This window comes from Hylobates moloch, unplaced genomic scaffold, assembly GCF_009828535.3.
Source record: "Hylobates moloch isolate HMO894 unplaced genomic scaffold, HMol_V3 SCAFFOLD_11, whole genome shotgun sequence".
NCBI lineage: Eukaryota > Metazoa > Chordata > Mammalia > Primates > Hylobatidae > Hylobates > Hylobates moloch.
The window spans coordinates 94,869,357-94,883,556 of record NW_026652286.1 but is presented as its reverse complement, the minus strand read 5'-3'; the positions used below and the strand labels follow the sequence as shown (position 1 = coordinate 94,883,556).

Here is a 14,200-nt window from a genome sequence, read left to right as displayed (position 1 = left end):
TCGGACAGAATTTTCTCCAGCATTCTCCCATATGGTAGTGCTCTGCCTAGCCCTTAGCTCTGTCCTGTGTCTCCTCCCTTTAGGGTCTTGAGCTCAGCTACCTGTACCTGTTAGAGAGTACCTGATAGAGTAACGTTTCTCTAACATATTATTTAATAAGCTGGGGTCCTCTCATGGGTATTAGGGCTTTAATAAAGGAAACTCGAAGATTGACAAGACTTCACTGCTCAAGGAAGGATTCTCCAATGATTGATTTTTTTTTTTCTTTGACACCATGGCAGACTTGCAGGGGTGAAGGGAGGAACCCAGGCTAAATCACTCTTATTATATTTTTCAACACAATTTGTCTGGGAAGACTGTTAAGCAGACAAAGCTTATCTTTTGTTCCCGCAGCTCTACTTCCTGCTTTGCTCCAATAACCTGGACACTCTATGCCCTTCTGTTTCTGTCACTTGCCTTCAAACCCAAACCCACTGAAGTTCAATTACAGATGTGCCCAGAAGCAGGTTCTTGCTCCTGTGTCTCCATCATTGTTGTGCCAGCAGAGCTAGAGACATTCATTCCATCCACACAGGAGGACCAGAAAACATGCTACTTTTGAGGAATGTACATGAACAAAAGGATACCAATCGGTATCCTAAAAGGTTCATGTGACAATAGAATCATTAATACAGCGTCTCAGTGTTCCAGATGCACCTTCTTCCTTTGCTTTTTAAATACTTAAGATTTTAATCACTGGAATGGAACTTAGAGGTCATCTATACAACTCCACTTGCCTTCTTCTTCTCCAGTGCAACCTTCAGCCATCCCATTGGTTTTCCTAAGTTCAACTACACCTACGTGTACAAATAGATATCCAGCCCCAGCAAAAGATGCAGAGAGGCTAGCTCCAATCCCTGGCACTTAATTCCATCTAATGAAAGACCAGCTTAGAATTTCCTTAACCAGCTGAGAATTTCCTTTTAGCCAAAATTCTTTCCTTAAATTCTAAATGCAGAAAGTTTAACTGCAAACAAAGATACACTTCTCGGTTAAAGGTTTATGGGTTTTATTTGAGCTACTCAGGACTGATATTAGTGGTATACTCACCATTTCTTCCGTTTTGCCTTGTGTTTAATTTCTTTACTTCTTCAGATTTATTATTTATTCTTTGAGCTATTTCCTTCCCTCCCCCTGGCCTTATGTCTGTCCTGCTTTATCATGTTCTTCTCCAGGCCATCCTTCTTATTGTCTGCCTACTTTATTTTCCACACACACTGAAAATTATTAGCACAGATTCTAGACCACTTCCCACCTTCACGATCCCAGAAACATTTGATTGCAGGGTAAAATGCCTTTAATGGCCATTCTATTCAGTCCCCTGCAGTCAAGTCACTGCTCTGCCCATGAGCAACTGCTATCATCATTTCAAATCTGAATAGAAATATCGACTCCTCAAGAAAGCCTTCTTTGACCTCCTCCCAATTAGATCCTGTCCCTTTGTTTGTGTTCTCATAACTTGCTGTAATGTTTTTCTTTATACCATTCATGGTTTGTATTTGTAATTATGTATTTTGACAATGATTTGGTAAATGCATGCTCCTCCCATAGGACTTTCCTCCAGAGAAGGGAGATGTGTATGGTTTACTCACCACTGCATCCCTACCTCTTAGTTCAAGTGTGGCTCATAATAGGAAAAAATAATAATTCACTCTTATTATTATTACTACTGCATCTATGATCAGCCTTGTTTTTATTATAAAACCAAACCTGGTGATAGGTCAGGGAGTTACAGATTTGCTTTCTCCTTTAGTCACTAATTCATTCATATATTCATTCATATATATTCATATGTATTGTTATCAAACAAATAACAAAAAATATATATATTTCATGATTGCTGTTTAAACCCCTTTTCAAGCAAACAAGGGTGAAACAGCTAAAAACTCTACCGATTGAAGAAACTTGTAATTGTTTGGGGGATAACAGGCAGATACAGAAACATACATGATTCTAATACAAAATAGAAACTGTTCAGTGCTCAAGAGAGCACTTTGAGCTTGGAGGACTGGAGAAAGATTTACAGAGGAAGCAGCCTTTAGCTGAGACTTGGTGGTTATGAGAAACTTGGACAGATGGAGATGGGAAGAAACAGTGTTCTAGATGGAAGCAAGAGTGAGATCAAAAGCTTGTACCTCTATCTGTAGAAAGTCATGTGCATGTATAGTAAACAGTCAATATCTTAGTGATCTCAAAAGGGAGATGGTGCAGAAACTGAAGACTGAAAGCAGGTCCTGGAAGAAATTGAATGTTGGTCATAGGAGCTTAGATTTTTATTCTTAGGCCAGGGTGGAGTCATTGGAGGCCTTTGAGAATGGTGACCTCATCTGAAGTGTGAGTTTGGAAAAGTAATTTAGCACCACTGTGTCTCAGGGTTAAGTTGGCTGTTGTGCTGATGTCGCAGACTCCTGTCTCTGATGTTTGATTCTCTATTCCTTAGTGTCCAAGGGCAGGGACTTTAACCTCGGCTGCTGTGGCCCGAAATCATCTACTAAGTGTCCCTGATACTCACTGCCTGCAGTTTAAAACTCTGCTTATCATTTGCATGTTCTCAACTGACACACTTGATCTTGGTCTCTTTAAATAAATAGACAACTCCTAGCACATCTTTCAAGCCAGGTCTTCTTCCTTCTATTTTCAGATGAGGAAACTGAGGATTGTAAATGGCAGAATTGATTTTCAAACCCAAGTCTTCTGATCCCAGTCTACAGCTCTTTTCTGTCATGAGTTGACAATCTCTGTTAGCTCTAATAAAGGTTAAAAAATAATGAATACAAATCAACCCACAATAATTAAAATTTATTGAATCCTTTCTATGTGCAGACCCTGTTCTAAGTGTTTTTATGTGTATCGAATCACTTAATGACCATAAACATTTTGTGAGGTAGGTACTATTGTTATCCCCCTTTTACAGGTGAGGAAATTGTGATATGAGAATTTAAATAATGTACCAGTCATACTATTAAGTAGAAAAGCCTGGGCAGAAACCCTGGCATCTGATTTCTGAATCTGTGCTTTACTGCTGTGCAACTGCCTCCTAAGTTTAGGGATATACATATGTGAATGCACCTATTCATTTTCCCATATGCAGTGGGTGCTTAATAAATGTTGCCTGAATGTTAGTTTTATCTTTGATTTCAACTGATGTTGTGTGCATCCCACTTGTCTTGCGCCTCAGAACAATTTTGCTATCTGTGATTTGTTCTCCAGATATTCCAACACAGGTGGTCATCCCTAGATTAATGGCTCTACTGCTGTGCATTTATTTCTGGTCCTTCACCCTCTGCAACCCCAGGGGTCTACATTCACTTTCCATCCTGGACTTTCCAGTCAAATTCAAACCTTCCCTGTTCTAGTTAACTACAGATGACATTTGCTCTTCTGTGCTTGCAAAGGCATGGTGACATGTCACATACACACTTTTAGGGTCACATACACACTTTTTGGGGAATGAGTCTTTTATAAACCTATTACTCCTCTACCAGCATTGTATGGGTTTCCAAAGACTATCAGGAAAGATCTTTTGGAATGGCAAGCAACTCACTAAAAATTCATCAAAGCAGTTTAAATTTTTTAAAGAAAAACTAATAGCTGTTGTATATCTACTATGTTATGCTAGGCACTAAGCATTTTCAAATATCATGTTTCTTATTTAGAAATCACAACAATTATGTGAAGAATTATCACTTTATTTTACGGAGCAGAAATCAGGCTCAGAGAAATAAAGGTGCTCGTGGTCAGGACTAAGGAGTTGCGGGACAACAGTACAAATATAGGTGTGTCTGACTTCAAAGTTCAGTCATTTGATTGACAAATATTCATTAAGTGCCTACCATAAGCCAAGTACCTGTTAGGTCTTGGGGATGTGTCAAGAAGCAAGACAGGCATGGCTCCCTCTGTAAAGAGCGCACAATCCAGCAAGAACAGATAACTGCATAAATGATGATGTCAAGTGTGATAAATGCTGGGACAGAAGAAATGCAACTAATATGTCCCTTCTCTGTATTCCAAAGGTAGTAAACAATGTAAGCTTTAATTTTATTTTTTATAAATATACATCACATTTAATAAAGTAATTATTCCCTTCTCTCCGATCTTCAATCTTCACATTCTCACTCTACTAGGGGAGTTTATTTGAACAACTGGGGATCTTAACACTGTGTAACGCACCATGATACCTATGGTTGGAAAATTTAAAAATATAGGTGTGGTGTTAGGCCATTAGAAGCTTAGACAGGACTGCCAGTGGTAATTTGCAAGTTGTGCTAGAAAAGTTTAGGAAAACCTGTAAGAGGGTCCATTTTGGTAACTAAGCCCCTTTTGCATGAATGGTCAGGAAAACCTTGCTAGCATGAGATAGTGCTTTGGCAATGGCAGTGGCAGGCTGTGGGCTGTGAGAGGAGCTTGTGCCCGGTCTTGTTTACAATTTGTCTGAGGCTCCTTGAGCTCAGCCCAGCCAGATGGACTCTTCCTCTCAAATATCAGACCTGATCTCTTCAAATAAAACAGTACAAAGCACATTAAAAGCTTTGATCCAACTGTTCACTTTGCATTTGTGTGTGTTGGGGAAATGGGGACAAAGGAAGGATTTATGAGGCCTTGCTGTGGGTGGCCAGCGCAGACACTGGGTACGTTAGAGGGAGGACGGGAGTGCTTGCTCTGTGGCCAGGCTCGCTGGACCCATGGCCCTAGCCTGCTCGGACGCCCCCGTGTGCTCACCACCTTCCCAGAACTTGCTCTGTGAGCCTCTTCACATTTCAGTCTCCTGGTCATGAAGGGAAAGTTCCTGCGATAGGAGCCCTGACTTAGCTGCTCAATCTTTTTCTCTGCCTCAGGGCAGGTTGGAGTCGGACACCTTTCCTTAGGATTTTTCTGGAAAAGAGGTTTGTCAACATCTCTTGGTGACACTGTCTTCCATTTTCATGAGCACATTGTACCCTTGAATCATTTCACATAGAGTAACTTATTTGATTTACATCGTTCCAAAACAGGTGGTTATGTATACATTCTCTCTCTCTGTCTCTCTCTCTCTCTCACACACACACACACACACACATACACACACACACACACATACACACACACACACAGTACAGACATTTCTATTACACATATTAGAAAACTGGGTGTTTTGATTACAGGAAGGAGGAATCTTTAAGTGACTCCTATTATATACCAGACACTTTCAGCAGATGATCTCATGAATCCTCTCATTCCTATGAAGTAGATAAGATTTGCCCATTTTAAGGATGAAAACTACTGACGCTCAGAGAGTTGAAGAACTCTCTGGTTCATTTGTAATAGATACCTATTATCATATTACCTATTATGAAAACTATGATTACCAAAAGGATGGAGCTAAGATTCAAACTCAAGTCTGTTGATTCCGAGGCCTGTTTGGTTTGCTCTTTGGCCTGCAGTTGCAAAGCTGCACCCCTCACGGGACTTTTGTCCTCTAACTTCTAGCTCAGTGTTCTTTGCTTCTACCAAACCGGTGGTGTCAAGGGACGGCGGCTCTCAGAAAATACTCTTTTATGTCTGTTTTCTTTTATTTGTGTTCAGTAGAGACCGAGAAGATCTCACAGGAAAGCTTCAATACAAGTTTTGAGATCAGTAAATGAAAGGAAATTATATGGACAGAATATGCAATACGTTGAATGAGGATCCAGGAACCTTCTTATGCTTAGGAATGGGGATATAGCAGAACATTGCAGCCTTCTTTTTGCTGAATAGAAAAGCAACTCTGATTGCTTAGTAAATACTTTGAGTGAAGTCTATAGAATCCATGAGTGCTAATATAATATTGGCCTCTTATTTCTCAGCTTCAAGTCACCTTGCCTTCCTCACCCCACCCCACCAGCCCTGCATCCAGATAAAACTGTTGCACATGAAGCATTTGGTCTCTGGATAGTTCCGGGATGGGCGCTAGAGAGAAAAGGAATTTAGAAATTCCATTACAAACACAATACATAAAGCTTAATAAATTTCAGTGATTAATGAATTTAAATGCCCCTTTAAAAATTGATTCTTCCTAGATTTTAAAAACAAATGAAGCATTTTGAAAAATAAAGATAAAACATGATTGTTTCATGTTTCTCAAATAGTATTTAAAAATAGCTAGTCAGTGTGTGTGTGTGTGTGAGAGAGAGAGAGAGAGGGAAAGACTAGGTACTGTAATTTTAATTGCTTGTAATCTAACTTGCCTTTTTGTTCCTTTTTTCTTCCTTTCTTTCTTTTCTTTTTTTGTATCAGTTAATCTGTTGGTTACATTTTCAGCTTTTCTTTGCTTCTGGTTTCATTTTCAGATGAAAAAATGCTAGGCACACAGTGCTGCTGTCTGGTTGCCATGGTGACCACAGCCTATTATCCTGCCTTGTCATTCATCAAGAAAGAATTACACTTGACAGAGGCAGAGGAAAATGCCTGCAGTCTGCAGCATAGGAGGAAAAAAAGCGTTTCTTGTCTTGTATGTATGTAAAAGGTCTTTAATGCCCGTTTAGTTACATGTTTTATTTAGCATTATTTATTACTTGTAAGGACAATAACTGATACCTGCAAAAATACGTCCCCTCCCTCCTAAAGTATTTAACTTGCAATTTGTCCATTTGCCTTGCTTCCCCATTTCAGACATATACCTAGTGTCATGCTCCCACCCACCACCACAAACACCGCTTCCACTCCAGCAATAGAAACAGCCAAATGATTACATCCTCCACGGAGAATGACCACTGCAAAGGTAGCTAAGAGAGCCAGTTTTTCTTCCAAAAGTGTTTTTTTCTAATCAATAGTTCTGTTGACCTGCTATTCTTAAAACTAATGAGTGCCATACATAATCAATGAATAATTGAATACATTAATAAGTTTTGATTAAATTATTTCTCCAAGTGTGCAATGCCCATGAAGTATAGCATCAACAAACTAATGTAAAACTGCAGAGATCTTTCCGTGAGATAATTGAATATAAAATCATGATTGCTTTTTACAAATTTGGATTCATCCCAAATCCATTGTTCTTCAAAGGCAGGAAAAGGTAATTACTTGTTGTTCGACTATTCCTCATCATGTCTATTTGGATTAACCCAAATTATTTCCAAAAATAAATGGTGTAATAACTTTTGTATGTTTAAACATCTAGGCTTTTTTTTTTAAGTCTGATATTTTCCCACCTCATTATTCAACTCTCACAATGGCTGTATCCAGTGGGCAATTTTAAACAACTTTTCTCTTTGGATTTCTTTGCTTTGCTCCCCTTGAATTGTTTGATTTCCTTGTTAAGATGGAGAATGTGGTCGTAAAAGAGGCAGTATTTTAAGTTGAGATCCTCTGAGAGTGTTTTTTAAAATATTTCTGTTTGATCTTTTGTCTCAGTGATCAGAGAAAAGATGGATGGTAATAACACTTCCCCTTGAGCTGTTAGAATACCAGCATTTAGCATAACTGATATTTGTTGCAATTAAGCCATGCTACGTTGAGTGTAAATGGGCAACTACAATGAGGACCACTGGACTTCTGAAGTTCAAGTTCTATTCTGTCTGAAGACAATTTCCTGCCAGAGGTCAAACTTTAGCACACACATGCAGACACAGAAGTCATAGTCCTGCATTGTAAGTGAAACGGAGTTGGACAATTATCTGGTCAGTTTGGGTTTTGAAATGGTTCAGATTCTAACCTTCCCACTACTTCCTTAATTATCTCAACAATTCTGGCAAGAGGAGGTTTGGGGGTGGAAAAAGATAATTCTAAAAGAATTAAATAATTATAGCTGTCAGGAAATCTGTCCTGGATTTTATATATTCCTGCATAATAATTCAAAATCTCTGGATTTTTACCGTATCTAAGATAAGTTCTTTTAAAGCATACCTCACAGCATCTTTTATACGCCCTTGCAGTGTAAACATGTAGAAACCATGGAATGTTTTTCTTTAATCTTGACATTTGGGAGAGCAAAGGAAACAACAAAAAGGAGAAAAGACATGTTGAGTTTAGAATTGTGGCTATTTCTTATTGGTTCTAAACTTTTACTTTAATATTGCAGCAACACCAGTGTTCATTTCCTGTTAAACTCCAAGCCTACCTTTTGATTTTCAAATGTCCCTTAGGCTAATGTTTTCACTGAGGAATGAAATGAACAGGCAGAAACAATTAAGCGAGCAGATACAGTGAAAACGAACACCACACCGCACTTTCACAGAAATGGAAGTGTATGAAGGAATTCTGCCTGGAATTCGATCCCACAGCAACAAAGCTTTTGCTTCTTGTCATTTTTCTTCTGCCTACCCCCAGTGCACACCACTTCCCCTGTATGGGGAAAAAAAGATCTAGGCACACAAAGGAACTCCTAAATACTCACAGGCGTGGGAAATATTTTCTCTGCTTGTTACTAGTACAGGATAATCTCCAAGGAAGAAAATCGAGCTAGATATTCTACACTGCAAATGTCTCCCAAAGCCTGTTAAATGTTCACATATGTCTGTATGAAATTTGTAATATGGATTGTTTATATAGTCCTGATTAGGAGCATGAACATCATTAAAAAGGATACAGTCAGTTTGAGGACAGAAAATTATAAAGTCAGCTAAAACTGTTACCTACCAAAAAAGTACGGACTTTTGTTTTTAACTTAATCATCTGTGGCTCTTTAAAGAAAAAGATACACAAACAGCCAAAAGTGAGTTGTTAAAGAGCCTTCTAAATTCCATCAGGAATTAAAAAAGAAGTAATTAACTCTACCCCAAACAAATCAGCCATCACATGTTGATAGCATTTTTGTCCCTCTATGAAAACTGTATCTTCTTTTTTAGTCCCACACTAAGAGATTTCACATTGCAAGAGCTTGGCATTCCTATTTTTGGATTGACTGTGTTAAAACGGGGTGCTATACTACACAAAGGAGACTGCATACAACATAGCAAGGTAAAGGGGCTTAAGGAAGAGGCATCATTGCATCCATTCTGGGAGAATCTATATTATTATAAGATACAACGCTTGTATGATTGATTCAAGATGAGCTCTGTCTGAACTCAAACTTTATTTCTAAAGACAGTATGCATTTGGAAATTGCCTTGTGAAACTGTCAGAATACAGAAAACACAAAGTTTAAACGTTTTGGATGCCTTCTGTAAGGTAAAGCAGTACCTCAGCAGTGAATCAGGAAGATGGACAGCATCCGTAAGATTATACTGACTGGAAGGCATGATTTTTGTTTTTTATTGAATCCATCCCATAGTATTTTCCTAATAAAACACCTCTTGTAAACCAGGGTCTTTGTATTTTTGTTGTTGTTGTTACAGGATTTTTTTTTAATACCAGTATAATAGTTTCACTCTACAATAGTGAAGATGGGAAGACAGTTGCTAATAAACATAAAACCGGTCATATAATGGCATTACAATGGATTTTTTATTTGAGACTCCAGGATGGGGTAAATTTGTTACCCCAGCAAATAGCTGGTTACATGGAATTGACTTTATATAATAGGGAACATTTCTCTGAAAGAGAAGGCAACTTATATTGGTTAAAACACTAAACACCAACGTACTTCCTCTTTTTTGTTATTTATTCAAAAACGAAACAAATAAGAACATACCTATGTGGTGTCTAGACATCAGATCTTTCTAGTAAACCATCCTTGAAGGTGTTATAATACAGCCCTGAAGCAATGAAAAGGCACAAATGAATTTTCAGCAGTGCATGGAAGATGTAAGTGGAATAGGACAGTTTATCTATCTTATCTGCAGTTATCTACCACTGGCATCACTGAACTAAGAAAATTGAGACCATTTGGTCATCTTGCTTGCCTTTTCAACACAAAAAGATAAATCTTAAATATTCATAGATGTATTTACATATTTGCCAACACAGTTCATTCTTCAGATTATAGTGCTATATTTGTTAAATGTCTAAATGACCTTACGGGGAAAAAAAAAATAGGTAGCAGTAGCAGCAGGGAAAGAGTAATTAAACAGGAAAAACTTCACTAGGATGGGTAGCACTAAACTTTGAAACTAGTCACCACTACAATTTGCAATCCTCTTTTGCTAGAGGTCCATTGTGGCCCCCTAAAAGAGGCTCCCAGAACCTGTGACTGTGACCTTGTTTGGAAAAATGTCTTTTCAGATACAGTTAAGCTAATGATCTCGAGAGGATATCGTCCTGGATAAGGGTGGAGCCTACGCCCAAAAACAAGATTACCTGAAAGAGAAAAGAAAGGGGGAAAACACACAGAGACACAGTCAGGGAGGCCACATGAAGATGGAGGCAGAGACAGGAGTGATGAGCCTGCAAGCCAAGGAATGCCAAGGGCTGCCAGCAGCCACGAGAAGCTGAGAGACACAGAGAACGAGTCCTCTGCCAGAGCCTCCAGAGGGAACTAACCTTGTCAACACCTTGATTTCGGACTTCTGGACTCCAGAACTGTGAGAGAATATATTTCTGTTGTTTTAAGCCATTCATCTTGTAGTAATTGGTTATGATAGCCATGGGAAGCTAACACAGTGTCCTTCAACAATCAAAGCAAAAAAGGGGACCTATTAGCACATGGAGTGCAAGGGAGGAAAGAATGACTGAGCTGTTTGAAAGTGCAGTGGGACGTCATGAGCAACCAGAACTCAGGTCCAAATTCTGCCAGAACTCTCCCTCTGTGTTAGTCTATTCTCACACTGCTAATGAAGACATACCTGAGACTGGCTAATTTACAAAGGAAAGAAGTTCAATTGACTCACAGTTCTGCAGGGCTGCAGGGGGGGACTCAGGAAACTTACAATCATGACGAAAGTGGAAGCAAACACATCCTTCTTCATGTGGCAGCAAGAAGTGCCAAGCCAAAGGCGGAAAAGCCCCTTATAAAACCATCAGGTTTCATGAGAACTCACTCACTATCACGAGCACAGCAGCATGGGGGTAACTGCCCCCACGATTCAATTATCTCCCACCAGGTCCCTACCAAGACACGTGGAGATTATGGGTATTACAATTCAAAATGAGATTTGGGTGGGGACACAGCCAAACCGTATCAGTCTCTTTCCTCTCTGCTTCACTGTCTGTCATTGAAAACTGGCATTCTTCACTTGGCAGCAAACATTGCTGCTAACATCGTTTGAGTTTTTTATTGTATGGCTTCAATCATCTCAGACATACTAACTTGCTTTCATATTTCCAAATTATCTAAAAGAATCTTACTTTCCTAATTTGGGTCATGTCTCACCCTGAACTAACCAACAGAGGCTAAGCTGCCAGGATCTTATAAAAGATGACAGCTCCTAAGGAAACCACTTGAATGGGTGGAGGTGCTGGGAACCCAGGTGTCCATCACATGGGGTCTTTTCTGTCTGTGTTACAATAGCCATTTTTTTAAGGACAACAGTGTGGCATTTGCAAACACATTTGTTTTGTGGACAAGATGTGCAAGTGAATCTGAGCTCTACCGTTTACTGGAAGTGTGACATTAGCAAGTCACTTGGCCTTTCTGAGCTTTCTTATCTTGTAAAAAATGAGGATAGATTGTTTGATAAACACTCTACACCTAGAAGGATCTCAATAATGTTTGTTAATAATGGTCATAGAAGTATGGAACTTAAATGGACCTTAAAGACAGACAAGGTTAATCATCTTATTTTTGCAGATGAGATTTCAGAATTTAAGTTGGTGAGAAAACCAGGGCAAGAATTTAGGTTACTTAACTACCAGATTAGTGTTTCTTTGTTATTTTATATGATCTTCCCCCATCCCTGTGGATATAAAATAAGGTCTCATCCGAAAGGTGTTATTCAACTAAAGAAAAAGCAGCTTTCTTAGAACAGACACTGATATTAGGCTTTAGATTAGATATTAACACAGGGATAAAGGTGTCAAAAAAGAAAGACCAAAGAGTTGTGTTGGGAGTTAAAACGTGAAGGACCCAGTCAAGTGCCTGCAAAATCTTGCCATTTTTGAGCCTATAAACAGTAATTATTTTGAGACAGCATTCACACAAATAAACCATGACGGGTTCAGACCCCTCTAATTATTAAGCCATCTTGTTTACATCCCTCTGTCCTGTGTTTCTTTTCCTTTGGCTATCCTTATTATATAAATAAAAACAGTTAGAAAGAGCCTATTTGCCTCAGTTTGACAATGAGAAAATCAAGAGAAAGGTTTTTCCTTCTTTGGGCCAAGCTTTAGTGCTTGTAAGAACAATTGCTAATATGTCTAGTGACTATAGTTCTGCTCATTTTTATGCTTATAAAAGCCTGATGCTGAATGCCTATGTTTTAAAGTTTTTATAAGATCAACTTTGCTTTCAGATAACCATCCTTCCTCCACCTCACAAAAACTCACAAGCTGCAACCCTTCTGATGTCCACTCCCACACAAACCAGCTTCAGGCCTTTTTCAAGGTAAAGTGCCATATTTATTGTAGCATTTATGAACTTCCTAATCGCCTAACATGTGTAAAACTGCACTAGTGTTTTTATTAGGCTCCTACCTATTTTTATGTGTCACTGATGAAGTGTTTGAATGTTTTGCCCAGTCTCATTTTTGTGCTAAACCTTATGATGTGACTTTTATTGCATGATTTTATGTGGCAGTGGTGATTTTTAGGAATGCATATTTCATATTACCATAGAATTGACTGTATCTTGTTGGGATATGGGTTATATAAGCAAATTCAATAGCCAAATATAATCATACTGTAACCCCTAAAATCTGCATTTTGCAACAGGTAAATGATAACTCAATAATAATTAAATCAACATTAATAATTTCTTTCTGCTTAAGGTTTACATCTTAACTGTATATTGGCCCAGGATTGCTTATGCATTTCATTTTACTTCTCAGTGAGTAGCAAACTACTCACCATTCCCTGGATGCACCAAGTTCTCTTATGGCTCTTAGAACTCAACATTACTTTTGTTTATTAAATTCTCACTTTCCATCTTTGCCAGATTAATTTCTACTAATCATTTAGACTTTGGTTAAAATATCACTTCTTTCAGGAAGTCTTCCTGGCATTTATTTCTTCCTCAGTTTGGTTAAATGCCTCTTATACGTGCTCTCACAGCATTTTGTGCTTAGCTTTATCATAGTTTTTGCTACATTTGGAAGGAATTATTTGTCATTGCTTTTAGATCCCAACTTTCAAGTTAAGAGCTGTGCATTTTAATCCCAAATCTCCATGCCTAGGTCAGTACTGGCATGAAACAGACTCACAGAGTAATATTATCTGAAAATTATCTAAATAAATTAATGAAGATACTATTTCTTGAACTAGTTTATTAGTTTCCTACTTCTAATTAACAAAAATGAGCACAAGTTTGTGGATTAAAACAACAGAAACTATCTTACAGTTCTGGAGGTCAGAATTCTGACATGGATCTCACTGGGCTAAAATCAAGCTGTTGGCATGGCTGCATTGCTTCTGGAAACTCAAGTGAGAAATTCATTTTCTTGCGCTTTTCAGCTTCTAGAGGCCACACATTGTTCAGAATTAATAGATCATATAAGTGTAAATTTATTTTCAGCTCTCAGTTCTTGTCTGGTGGAAGAAGGTGGGTTATCTGAAATGAGACAGAGTAACACCAGATGAGGTTGTGTTTGACCCATAATACAAGGGTGGATGCGGGTGAACTGAGCAGCTGGTAGATGTTTGAGGTGTGTTTGTGTGGTTCATTAATCTATTTGTTCATCTTTACACCAATACCACACTTTTCCAATTTCTATACTTTTTTTGTTTTTATGATATTGTAAATGGTATGTTTATAGTTTCATTTTTCAAGTTTTGATTGCTAGTATGTAGTAAAGCAATTGACTTTTGTATGTAGACATTGTATTCTGCGATAATACTAAATCAGCTTATTAGGATTTTTTAAAAGACTCATTAGAATTTTCTATATATTATGTCACCAGTAATTCAAAAGAGTTTTGCTCTTTTCTTTTCGGTCCTTATGCATTTTGTTTATTTATACTGTCTTATTTTACTGGCTGGGGACCTCTAGTACAAGGATGAGTAAGAGTGCTAAGAATGGACATCCTTGCTTTGTTTCCTAAGGGAAAAGCATTCAGTATTTTATAATTAAATATAATATTATTTCTATTTGTAAAAAATAAGTGGACTTTATCAGATTGAGAAAATTTTCTTCTATATCTAATTTTCTGGTGGTTACTATTATTGTTACTGCTATCAT

At 38.1% G+C, this 14,200-nt stretch overlaps 1 long non-coding RNA gene across 3 annotated transcripts in view; it reads left to right on the top strand.

Moving 5' to 3' along the window:
- LOC116477083 (uncharacterized) overlaps window positions 1-14,200 on the top strand; it is a 72,795-nt gene that overhangs the window by 24,717 nt on the left and 33,878 nt on the right. For 2 of the 3 annotated variants that reach the window (XR_004371227.2, XR_004250340.3), the window contains exons 2-3: window positions 10,156-10,454; window positions 12,321-12,412. The exons of the other annotated variant lie outside the window; for it this stretch is intronic. This is a non-coding gene — a long non-coding RNA (uncharacterized LOC116477083). The remainder of the gene's footprint in view (window positions 1-10,155; window positions 10,455-12,320; window positions 12,413-14,200) is intronic. 3 annotated transcript variants of the gene reach the window in all.